This window comes from Talpa europaea, assembly GCF_964194135.1.
Source record: "Talpa europaea genome assembly, chromosome: 16".
Classification (NCBI taxonomy): domain Eukaryota; kingdom Metazoa; phylum Chordata; class Mammalia; order Eulipotyphla; family Talpidae; genus Talpa; species Talpa europaea.
In genome coordinates, this window is record NC_140084.1 from 12,055,407 (window position 1) to 12,066,450 (window position 11,044).

The following is an 11,044-nucleotide window of genomic DNA, read 5'->3' on the forward strand; positions in this document are numbered from 1 at the left end:
AATCATAGACTTATCCTTGCTTTAGACAGCCACATAACATCAGACCAAGAACAAACCTCTACTTCTCTGAAGCCACATCAAAAGCACCAAACACAAGTGCAAATCCTATAATAAGTTCCTCTAGCACCCTCTTATTAAGATGCCCCAAATTCCCCTGCTGTGTGTTCCCCTCTGCAGTGAGCAATTAACCCAACTTCTCCGTGACAGGTGTGTTCTTGGTTGTATTCAGCTAGCCAATACTGACAGGGGTTTTTCTTTAAAACTTACAAAAAAAGGGCTCCTGCCCCCAAATAACTCAGAGGTCACACCTCATTTATGATTGTACCTCACAGTGGATTTAGATCGCCTTCCCAACATTTACTTCCCATTTCTCTTGGGAACCATCACTAATTTCATTTCACTCATCCAGGTAAGTACTGCCCACACTCTTGGTTTTCAGGGGCTCCAAGACAGTATGAGGCCAGTGTAGACCTATTCTCACTGGGCCCTGGGAGTTTCTGGGGCCACCCTACAGGGCTCTCTGAGCTGGTGCCAAGCACTTTCCCTATTAACTCCCCAGGGTTGGGGAGTAGTCCATGCCCTCCTTACATAGACCCAGCAGCCTAAAGCCTTTAGCAGCCTGTTGGTATAGGAGGGCAGATGGGTTGGAGCTGGACACAGTGTCATTGTTCCAAGGTTAAAAAGATGCAGCTTTTTGTTTGTTTGCTAAAACTGGAATACTAACATAAATATAAGTTTCTTAACATGTGTGTTTGCTTAAGACGTTACCTTACTGACTTCAGCAGCTGCTGTATTACTTAACATAATGATACCAAATATATTCACGTATAGGCTCCAAACTGCTCCAAATTTCTTGAACTGACCTTTACTAGCCTGTCTAAGGTAAGAATGCATGTTTTCTTTTACTCTTTATAATCAGGCTTTGAGACTATTTTGGAAGAAGAGTCAAGTTTTCTTGGGTGGCATTGTTATTTCAAGGATTAAATAATATACTTAATGCCAAAACTCTTTAGGGAAGGACTTCTAAGATATGATTTTAATTGTCACTGCCTACTAAGTAACCTATTAACTTTAAAGTAATGACAGGTTTATTACTTCCAAACAAATTAATATAGAAGCTGAAATGTAAAACACACCTATAAAATGCATCTAGTAATAAATCTATTCAATACAACTCTAAAAATATAAGGGTGTGTGTTTTGTTGATGCATGTAGACATTATGCTCTCAGTAGAGTCATCCCATATGTAACAAACTGAAGCAATGAAGTGGTTTGCACCCAGCCCTGGGTGTGGGGACATCCTTGCTGACCAAAGCCTCCAATACATAAAATTGTCAGTCAAGCACTGAGCAATCAGCAAAAGCTCCTTTTTTATACTTAAAATATCTTTTTAAAAAGAAGAGCCTGAGAAATCTTTTATGTTTAAATTAAGTTGTTTGCTTTGGCAAAGAAGGCTACAACTATTTTTTTAATGAAAAATTCAAAGCAACATATTAAAAAACAAAGTACAAAACACCTAAAATAAAAAGGGAAACTCTTTTCCCATCCCACATCCCTCTAGGCTTATTCTCCAGAGAACATACCTATTAATAGTGTATCCTTCTAGAGAATTTTGTATGCATTTATAAATGTATGTGTATATATCATTTTTAAAAACCAGAAATAGGACCACATTTTATACAGTGTTCTTCCACTTAATAATACATTCAGCAGCACAGGTAATGTTTTCTCAATGGTTGCACATTATTCCAATGCATGAACATACCACAATTTATCTAAAAAGTCCCCCACTTATGAACATTATTTTGCTTGTTTTTCTCTATTTTTACCCACATTGTCACAAAGTGAAAGTAAACATTGTCATACTAATATTTTTGTGTATTTGTGTAAGTGCATCTGTGGAATAAATTCCTACAAGTGAAACTGTGCCCAAGGTTTAGATAGGTATTAAGTAGTTTAAGAGCAACTGTCAAATTGTTTTTTAAGAAGGCTGCACTAATTAAGCTCTCATCTGTGCTATAAAATACTGCATGCTTGCCCTCAGCTAGCCAAGACTGTGTTTTTGACTTTTCTTTTTTGTCTTTGCCAATTTAATAGGTAGAAAATGTTATTTCCCCCTCTCTCTTTCTTTCTCTCTCTCTTTGTGTGTGTGTGTGTGTGTGCATGTGTGTGTATGAGAGAGAGAGAGAGAGAATCTTAACCTGTACAAAATGACTGCAAGGTTGCTGTCATTTCTGAAGATGGTGACCCAATAAAATGAAATCAGGTAGTAACTTACAGATTTATTTCAAAAGTTTATCCTTATTTCCAGGGATGATTAATTGGCTTTGCAGCCTAAATTGGAAGGATTAATTATATACTGAGCAACTTCTATGTCACTCTCTGATTACTCCTTGATCTTAAAATGTCAAGCTAAGAATTAAAGAAACTATCCAGATAGCATAAGGAGCAATTATAATTTTGATTCACTTATTTAGAAATGTCAGCACATATCATTGGGTATCTCCCCGGCCAGCTGGGATGGAACCCGTGCTGCAGAGGCTGTGGACAGCTTCACAGCACTGCGCTCTACAGCCTACGCCACTGGGGAGGCCCTAACCTTTATATTTTGGAAGAGCTTTAGATTAATAGGAAAATTGCAAATACAGTACCAACAGTTCCCATATATCCCATTCCTACTTTCCTTATCAATACCTCACAGTATGGCACATTGGTCACAATTAAGGAGCCAATATTGATACACTCTGATTAACTGAAGTTCTTACTTTATTCAGATTTCCTTAGTTTTTCCGTAATGTCCTTTTTCTATTCCAAGATCTCATGATACATTTAGATTTCACGTTACATTTAGTGGGCATATCGGCTTAAGCTCCTCTTGGCTGTGACAGTTTTTCAGACTTTCCTTGTTTTTGATTACTTTGCCAGTATTAAGAAAACTGGTTAATTATTTTGTAGAATGACCTTCAGTTGGGATTTGTGTGATGTTTTTCCCATGATTAGTCTGGGGTTAAGGATGTGGCAGGCAGGATGGCGATGGAGGGAATATGGACTTTTCAGCACATCATCCAAATTGTCATATCACACTGTCAATAATCACTATTGCTGTTGCCCGAATTTCTTCGCTGAGTAAAATGCACTTAAAAATGTCCTGGGTTGGGTCTCCCTGGTGGCACAAGAGGTTAAGCACAGCAGTATGAAGCTATCCGCAGCCTCTGCAGCACAAGTTCAATCCCTGGCCAGGGAGCTACCCACATGGCACAGCAGACCTCACCTGCCTCGCCCACTGCTCCCCTCAGCAGTGTATTTCAGTCAGTCTGCCTGTTCTGCTCCCCACTCTGTCTCTGGTGAGTCCTCTTACCACCCACCCTGGTCCCGCATCTGGCCTGTACCCCAGTTCTTGTATGCATAAATAAATAAATCTTTTTAAAAATGTCTTCGGGCCTCCCTGGTGGCACAGGCGGTTCAGAGCAGTGCTGTGGAGCTGTCTGCAGCCTCTGCAGTGCTGGTTCGATCCCCGCTGGCCACGGAGCAACCCACATGGTGGGGCAGACCTCTCCTATCTCACCCACTGCTCCCCTCAGCAGTGTGTTTCATCAGTCTGCCTGTTCTGTTCCCTGCTCTGTCTCTGGTGGATCCTCTCACCCTCCTGCGCATCTGGCCTGGACCCCGGTTCTTGTATAAATAAATCTTTAAAAAAAAAAATGTCCTGGGTTGGCATAAGTAAGGATATAGGACATAAGTTGAGTCCTAAGGGTTTACAAAGTAAACTGGTGGTGAAGCTGAGTATTGGTGGTGGTGGGTGGGGGTGGGGAGGTGTTGGTTCTCCCTGGGAGACACTGTCAAGGGAGAGAAAGAACTCTATGCAGAAAGTAATGAACTTTGAAGCAATATTGGAAATTACAAATACCTTGCTCAAAATGACCCCGTTGTGGTAAGTACTATCACACTTCACAGAGGAGGAAATTGAGACCTGGTGCCAAGGAGACAGGCAAGCTGAGATGCAATCCATGCAGTCTGGCCATAGGATGCAGGCTCTTACCACGTTGCAGACTGCCTCACTAATGCTACCTTTTATCTTCCAGCTCCCAGATCACCAGTGCAAGTAGACATCTTTCCTTTGGTTTATTGGCTAGTGGACTTCTTTTCAAGAACTTGATTTGGACAGGTGATAAAAAGCAGGAGCTGTGAGATTCAGGGTGAGACCCCAAAATGAGAGCTGGCGGAATCCTGGAGTGACTCGTGGACATCCCATGCTCTGGGTGGGGCCCCTGCTGTGCCAGCAGCTGGAGTCTCTCAGGGTGCATTTTGGGCACGACCCTTGGCTAGTGTTGCCAGACTTAGCAAATTAAAAATGCAAGATCCCCGCTTACATTCAAATTTCAAATTTCAGATTATCTAGAAATAAGTCTGTTCCAACTGAAATCTCAATTTGCCTGGGCATCCTTATTTTATCTGCCACCCACCTCTTGGCTCATAGGCCCAGCTCTGGTTCCCCAGTCTTACAGTTTGTGAGTTATGTCTCATTCATAAATCTCTTTCCTGCTTAAAATAGCTGTGGTGGAGTCTGTTGTGGACCCGTGAAAGCCCTTACACCCTGACTCAATCAATGTGGGAAGATGAATGGAAGATCTAGAAGGTTGTTTTCAAAAAGAATGGGAAAGAAAACAATTCTTTGTGTAAAAGAATAGCACACTGTGCTTAATATGTGAAATGCCTTTATGGAAAATTCCACTTCAAGTGTCATTAGGAAACAAGTCATAACATCTGCTTGCTTCACGTACTCTTGCTATGTGTCTGAACTGTATAGGCTTCGAAACAGATTTGGAATAGCTTTGAACCTGTACTTTATAGATGAGTAATTGGAGATTTACAAAAGTTCTGCATCTTTCCTACACTCACACAGCAAAGGTGGAGGGAGGACAAAGGTTTCCAGAGTCACAGATGCTAGTCCCACTACTCCAAATTCCAATCCCAGAAAACATTTGTTATACTACGCACAGCACATACTAAAATATGAGGACATAAGAGGGCAGGAATCGGACCTAACAAATTAGTGTGTCCCTACACGGTGTATGAAATAAGACACCAATTAAATGGGTGGATAGAAAAGCAGAATCAGGGGGGTGGGGGGCGGGAGGGGAGGGATTGGGGTCAGAATGGGGCGTTTGCAATTGTATGGGGGAATATAAAAATAAAATTTATTATTTAAATTAAAAAAAAATAAAGCTACTTAAAACATTTAAAAAAAAGGAAACAGTAGTATAATTTTGTACTACCTAAATTAAATTGTTAAGTCAAATAACTGAAAGATAGATGCATTGTGTTCTGATCACATAATAAAATCTATTGCTAAAAGAAAAAAAAAAAGAAAAGAAAAGCAGAATCAGGTTTTTGGTTTGTTTGTCTCCCCCGCCCCCCAAAAGCAGTCACTTAAGGATTAATGTACCTAGCATTAATGTATATTTGAACACATTAAATTGCTGCCAATTCAAAGTCAATGTCTAAATGACAGGACATAACGAGGCGGGTAGAGGGGGTGAGTTTCTTTCATCAAGACCCAGGTAGCTCATCTGGACTCCCAACTGATGCAACAATTCCCTCGACAGCATGCTGATCAGATGCTACCAAGAGAACTCTTTAGGAGTCTGGGGCTCACTACCTTGCTGGTCAATTTTAAGTCTCTCCTAGTATGATCCAAACCTGCCACTATTCTTGCATCCTGCTGAAGGCACCCTGATCTTTAATTCCAAATAAGGTGGGTCTGGGCTGCCTCCCCCAACACTCTCATGGATTTCCAGGGATCCACTACTGATGTAGTCAGTCTAGGCCACAGTTTGCTTGTTTGCACCTCTGCACTCACATTCATTGTCTTTTCTCACAGGTCATGTCACTCCATCCTGACCTTATTCCTCTTCTTTCATTCTCCCAAACACCAGTGACCCAAAGTCACTGTGTTTGACAGACTTTTCCTGGAGGGTTAGTGGTAGCTGAAGGTGACTGTGGTATAGAACAGGAAATAATTTCAAATTTAACACCATGTGTTACTGTGCCAAAAATTTTTTTGGTCATTCCTCACCTCAGCAAATTTCTCACTCAGCATGTCTCTGCAGCCGACTAGGCCTTCTGCCAGATGGCTCTTCCCCAGCCCTCCTCACCTTCTTCCTTCTCTCCATAGCTCCCCAGTAAACGTGAAAATTCCTCTCATCTTATTAATCAGGGAAGTTGAGTTTTAAGAATTGAACTTTAAATTTTGTATCTTCTCTCTGACCCCACCTTTCATACCCAGAGTCTCAACAAGTTATTTCCCTAAGCAGAATGTGTCTTACATTAAACCCACAATATGTGAAAGTCATTGCAATGAATTGTTTTAATTTTTTTCTTGCTACACTTATTTTGAATTGAAATCTGCTTCCTACTAGCCTATTTCTATGAACCCTACTTGTGATTTCAGGAACCGCAGAATAGATCTAATTGACTTCGAGTCACTAAAAGTCAGTTTTTCACATCTTCTCTGTACTTTCTCTTTACTAGGTCAAATTTTGCAATCATTTTTCATTTATATCTTTTCCATGCTCCTCACCACCTGTTATTTCTTCAAACACTGGTCCTCTAAATATGCCCCAGAACTAAACAGAATGACCCACAAGTAGACATGAAGAGAACCTCAATCTCTTTCCATTTTATTAACTTTTGGCCACAAGTGATATTGTTGGCCCATACTGACCAACCTTAGCTAAAGTCTGTTTCTCTTTTTTTTTTTTTTTAAGTATTTATTTATTTATTTGTTCATACAAGCACTGGGTACAGTCAGAAGCGCGGGAGGGTGAGAGAATTTGCCAGAGCCAGAGCGGGGAGCAGAGCAGGCAGAAGGACCGAAGTACACTGCTGAGGGGAGCAGCGGGCGGCAGGAGAGGTCTGCGCGCCATGTGGGACCCTCCTCCAGTGGCCGGGGAGCAGCCAGGTATCGAACCGGCGCCGTGGAGGCTGCGGGCAGCTTCTCAACCCAGCGCTCAACCGCTGCGCCACCAGGGAGGCCCTGTTTCTTTTTTCATACAGACTCTCTCATGGTGTACTCCTACAGTTAATTATTTCTAGCTAACCGCAGACTTTGTATTCATTCTTTATATAACTCAGGCTTTTAGTATGGATCCATAGTTGGGTGACTTTTAAAATCCTTTTTTTTTTTCAACCAGGCATAATTAATTCAGTTGATTTTCTGATATAAAAATGATGTGGTGGCCAACAGTAGAGTCTGGGTTCTCTGTGGGGAGGCTTGCCCAGGTGGTCAGTGAATTCCTCATAGGAGACTTGGTGAATGGTCTTTCCAGAGGTTTAGGATGAGATAGCTGTAAGTCTTGGAGACTGCATTGAAGATGGTCTTGGCAAAGTTGCCCAGGGTGCAGTGCAGCCCCTGGCAGAAGTGTAGCAGGCATCAGTATCAGCCATCAGCAGCAGCTTCCTGAGTACAGGGGCTGAGATGATGCTAGTGCCTCTGGGGGCAGGGATGAGGCGCACCAGCACAGAGCCACAGTGACCGGTCACCTTGCAAGGAACAGTGTGGGGCTTGCTGATCTTGTTGCCTCAGCAGCCTCACTGCACAGGGACAACAGCAAGCTTAGCTAGGATGATGGCCCCTTGGATGGCAGTGGCTACCTCCTTGGACCATTTAATACCCGGCCAAAATGTCTGTTGTAAAACCGCTGGTGACAAATGCCTTGAACCTGGTCCACTGGCCAGAGTGGGTCTGCTTTTGCATACCCACGGAAATAATCTTCAAAACTTCAACCATGAAGGATGGCCCCAGGAAACAAATCAATGATCACATCTTCCTTGATGAGCAAGGAGAAGAGAGATCTCCTCCAGTGACTTGATCTTCATGTCCTTGACTAAGCAGCCCAGCAGCCCAGGCCCACTGCTGAAGCCTCTGATGAAGCTGCTGAGGCTGTTTCCTCTCCGGGACCTCCAGAGCACTGCATCAATGGCCGTTTGGTGTATTCCCGGAGAAGATGCTAAAACCTTGATTAATTATCCAATTATCCAACAAATGAATTATCTTGGCTCTGTTTCATCAAACAATCTTAAATGAGGAAGTTTTCCTATGAGCCATCCATCAGGGACTGTTGCATATTCTTCCTGTTAAAGCAATGTGATGAAGTGAAATAAGTCAGACTAGCCTATATGAAACCTGGTTTTCACGCAGGTTCTGCCATTCTTTCTATGACCTGGGGCATAATGTCTCTGGGCTATCGTCTTATCAATTGTAAAATGGATTGTGTCCCTGGGAGGGTTGGTGTGAAGGTCAAGGTGAACGCACATAAAAAGACAAACACTTGACTTCAATTTAGCAGCTTAATTTTATTTTCTCCTTATTTTAGCTTCTGCCTTCCTCATTCACTTCATGGATATTGGTAGAATCTGCTGAACCATCTTATTGATCTGGCTTCTAGATTTATTCTGATAACATCCATCTTCTTTATTTATAACTATGTCATAATTAAGTTTCTTATTTAACTTAAATTTTAAATTAATGTTAAATTTCTCACAGATAATGTCAGCAATAATTTGTGAGAAATGTTCATATTCAAAAAGTCAAGGAGCATGAGTTCAGATGACTTTTCTTTACGATGCTATTTATTTGTTCAAGTATTGACTCCAGGGTGAATTACAGGTAAGCAGATCTCTCATTTCACAACTAGACAAACAGGTATAGACTAGTCTGGATTAACCTTTATCCACATACTCCTGATGAAGGGATCGGTTCTCTGAATCTGGAGCTCGGCTGCCACCTAGTGTTAATAAGCTCTCAGCTTTAAAGAAGTAAACACTCAGGAAGCCCCAACTCTAAAAATTGCACCTTGAGCTCCTGAAGCATTCTCTATTTCAGGATTTCCAAACTGTCAAAACCTCTTGTGGAGAAAACTATTAATAAGAGCACATCCTCAGTTTGTAGTGCACAAATGTTTAAACACTGCTGAATCAAACATGTTCAAATAATTTGCAGGAAAAGAAAACCAAGGTTGGTTGCTTTACGGTTCCCATGCCAGCAAACACTTCAATTCCTGGGACATTTTCCTGATAGGAAAGAAAACCGAGCTTGACCTTTTCTTTCTTTCTTCCATTTCTGATCCCCATTAGGAGAAAGAGGAGAGAAAACACAGAAACCGTCTTGGGAAGTGCTCTCCATGAACAATTCTCTCTAAATTAAGAAAGTGAGCAAAGAAAGTAAGGTCTGGCTAGGTCCCAGAGTAACTTCCAGTTTGGACAGAAAGACAGTTTGGGCCACTTTACACTGGCAAAACCTTCAATTTTCTGAAAGCCCTGTGGGAGACAGAGGTTTTCTAGATGACAATCCAGAGCCAGGACAGCAAAATTCTGAGCACAGTGAGAAAAGATATTCTTGCCTAATTGTTTTCTCATTCTTTATATTGTGTCTTGGTTTTAATATAGCAAAATAAAGGTAGTGGCTAGGGATTGTTTAGATATCTATGCCACTTTAAGAGAAAATTTTTTTATGAAAGTTGGGTACTCATATTTGCCCCTTTCTTGCCTTTTTCTGATAGTCCAATCTGGACGTTTATTCATGGTCTTCCATATACTAAAGGCATCCTCCCTTGTGGCATTGTTGGGGATTTCTGATATCTGCTTTGAAGGTAATGTCCCGTTTCTCAGGATCAGTTGTATAGTTTTCATTGCTTTTTAACAACACTGTAAATAATTATGACCACTATAAGGGAACCAAATTGAAGGGTGAAAATTGGCATGAGAAGACACGCTCATTAAGTATCAGCCATCCTTCCAGTATCGGCGAACCCTGGGCTGACGGCAATCCTGTCGAGTGTACCCCCTAAATCTGACTCTTCCTCCCTTGGGTCTTTCTCACTACTGATTAAAGGGCAATGAATGCTCTTGAGGCAGCAGCCTGGCTTCACATCTGCTTGCTTATGGAAAGCCTGCAAGTCATGTTAACTGCTGCAAGCCTCAACTCTAAAACATGTCTCAATGTTGATGAAAGCTGTGACAGTGTTCCACGTGTGAGCCCTTAGTGTCTCTGCTTGCCAGGCAGGGACGGACACTAGTGCGTGGTTCTTCTGAGGAGGGAGAAGTCAGGGTCTTGGTATTCATGTTAGGTGATGACTATGCTGATTAAAGATTGAATCTGGCTCCCTGGTGGAGGAAACCAGATTGTCACTCTGAAATATATATGCCTCTTTGACACAATTATTTTGAGCTAAAGAACATGAAGCAGGAGCAAACGCAGAAAACGTTCTCAGCCCTCCCATTTGCCTACAAGCAGGACATAAATCATCAACGGCATTTCTTCCTCCCCTTGGTTTGCAACCATCCACTTGGTTGCAATCCATCTCCATAGCTCTTCATCTCTCCAAACTCTTATCCATTAAAAAACCAACCCCACATTTCCTCCTCTTAGTCCCAGGCAACCACTTATACTTCGTCTTTAAAATTTTGACTACTTTGAGTACCTCATACAAGTACAATCAGACAGTGTTTGTTTTTTTATGACTGGCTTAGTTCACTTACATAATGTACTCAAGAGTCATCCATATTGTAGGGTGTCCCCTGGTGGCACAGTGGTTGAGCGCTGGGCTGCGAAGCTCTGCAGTGCTGGTTCGATCCCTAGCCACCGGTGAGGGTCCCACATGGCGCGCAGACCTCTCCTGCTGCCCGCTGCTCCCCTCAGCAGTATATTTCATCACTCTGCCTGTTCTGTTCCCTAATCTGGCTCTGGTGAATTCTCTCACCCTCCCGCGCTTCTGACTGTACTCAGTGCTTGTATAAATGAATAAATAAATCTTAAAAAATAAATAAAGTATGAGATAGTATGATTGTCACACATACAGAAGGCTAAGTATTTTTAAAAAATTTAAAAAAAGAGTCATCCATACTGTAGCATACTGTAGAGTGTCCTTCCTTTTTAAGGCTGAATAACATTTCATTTGATATACACTGTAGTATTTTATAATATATATAAGCAATATCTCTATCAATCATCTATTACAGTTTGCTAATCCATTCATCTACTGGT

The 11,044-nt window shown here is 41.7% G+C and overlaps 1 pseudogene across 1 annotated transcript; it reads right to left on the reverse strand.

Annotated features, from left to right (window-relative positions):
- Nucleotides 1–7,297: 7,297 nt before the first annotated feature.
- Nucleotides 7,298–9,132, reverse strand: LOC311185801 (small ribosomal subunit protein uS5-like; annotated as a pseudogene). The gene is made up of 2 exons: nt 9,031–9,132; nt 7,298–8,016 (listed from the first exon to the last, which is right to left on the reverse strand). The product of its transcript is annotated as a small ribosomal subunit protein uS5-like (transcript).
- Nucleotides 9,133–11,044: the final 1,912 nt, after the last annotated feature.